We start from the raw sequence: 1,500 nt of genomic DNA, 5'->3' as shown, positions 1-1,500 counted from the left end.
AGAGAGAGAGACCTATTTCAGGGAAAGGTTAAGATCAGTGTCTATCACTTATTTACACATTCATTGATTCTTGTGTGCCCTGACTGGGGATTGAACTTGCAACCTTGGTGTAGGGGGAGGGCGCTCTAACCACCTCAGCAACCTGGCCAGGGAAGCACTTGCAGAATTTCAGCAGCTTTATTGAGAGCTGCATCTCCCCCGCCCAGCTGGTGTCGCTCAGTGGGTTGAGCATGGACCTATGAACCATGATGTCACCGTTAGATTTCCCCTCAACGCACATGCCCGGGGTGGGGGTTTGATCCCCAGTAATGGGTGTGCAGGAGGCACCCGATCAATGATTCTCTCTCATCGTTGATGTTTCTACCTTTCTCTCCCTCTGCCTTCCTCTCTGACATCAATGAAAATGTATTTAAGAAAAAAAAACACAACTGCATGTCCTGTATCAAAACCAAGAATGTGCTTATCTAAAGCAACGGGCAATTGCTATTTTGTTTGATTTGCTTTAGCAGCTGCATCCTGTGTCAGGCGCTCCTGCACCAAAATGCGAATTGCCGTAATCATTACCAGGCAATCATTATGATTTTGAGTCTGAAGGTTAGCTAAAACCATTACACCAGCCTTAAAATCAGGTTTATTTACATCCAGATTGATGAACGGCTCTGCATTTTTAGCTGCATTGTCGGTGTTCTTTCCCTTTTCTTCCCCTGTGAAGTCAGAACGCTCCAAAAGCTGTCTTTTAAATATCTCAAACCTGAGATTAGTGGTGCTAAAGTAAATGGACTAGTAAACTCACAACTGGAATCTATTAAACTATTTTATTTCCGCAAATAAATACATCTATTCAAATCTAAGGCAAAAATGACTACCGACGAGGATGGGATTCGAACCCACGCGTGCAGAGCACAATGGATTAGCAGTCCATCGCCTTAACCACTCGGCCACCTCGTCCCAGAAGCCTACCTCTTCCTGGTAGCTATAGGGAGTAATACTAGGGGCTGTGACGCAATATTATGATGGCAGCCATTTTGTACGGAAGCAAAGCGCGAACCTTTTTTATACCAAGTAATCAGAAGAAGATGGCTGCTCCCACGATATGGGAGGTCTGCAATGAGGGAAACAACAAAAAAAATTGGTAGACAACGAGAAACCCCGAAGGAGAGAAAATGGGCGTGCAGGCTGGAAAGGAAGCTGGGTTAAAGGAGCCTTCGGAAGGGGGCTGCCCCGGCGCCTAAGGGGCGGAGCCGACGCATAGAGCGGCTTTGCGCTTGCGCAGCATCTGGGCGGTTAGATTTGAAAGCGGCCCGGAGGCCGCCCGGCGCTGCGCGGAGACACCGAAGCCGTGGAGAACTCCTGGCTAATGACCACGGACCCCAAAAGGTCTGAGGAGAATTTGTCAAACGGGAGGCTCGGCAGGTAAGGAGAACGGCTTTCGTTCCGGGCTCCCGGCGGGGACGGAGGGGGCGAAGTTGGGATTGTCTGGGGGCCCTGAAAGTCCGGGGC

At 49.3% G+C, this 1,500-nt stretch overlaps 1 protein-coding gene and 1 non-coding gene across 2 annotated transcripts in view; one reads left to right on the top strand and one right to left on the bottom strand.

Annotated features, from left to right (window-relative positions):
* Nucleotides 1–866: 866 nt before the first annotated feature.
* TRNAS-GCU lies at nt 867–948 on the bottom strand. The gene has a single exon. It is a non-coding gene; the product is annotated as a tRNA-Ser (tRNA).
* Nucleotides 949–1,276: 328 nt separating this feature from the next.
* The window catches only part of CASC5 (cancer susceptibility candidate 5), a 63,765-nt gene continuing 63,541 nt past the window's right edge, over nt 1,277–1,500 (top strand). Inside the window, exon 1 of the mRNA XM_015557531.1 lies at nt 1,277–1,413. The gene's annotated coding sequence lies outside the window, so the exon portion shown is untranslated. The remainder of the gene's footprint in view (nt 1,414–1,500) is intronic.

The sequence above is a fragment of the Myotis davidii genome, unplaced genomic scaffold, assembly GCF_000327345.1.
Source record: "Myotis davidii unplaced genomic scaffold, ASM32734v1 scaffold46, whole genome shotgun sequence".
Taxonomy (NCBI): domain Eukaryota; kingdom Metazoa; phylum Chordata; class Mammalia; order Chiroptera; family Vespertilionidae; genus Myotis; species Myotis davidii.
The sequence above is the reverse complement of the archived record's forward strand: the minus strand, read 5'-3'. Positions and strand labels throughout refer to the sequence as shown.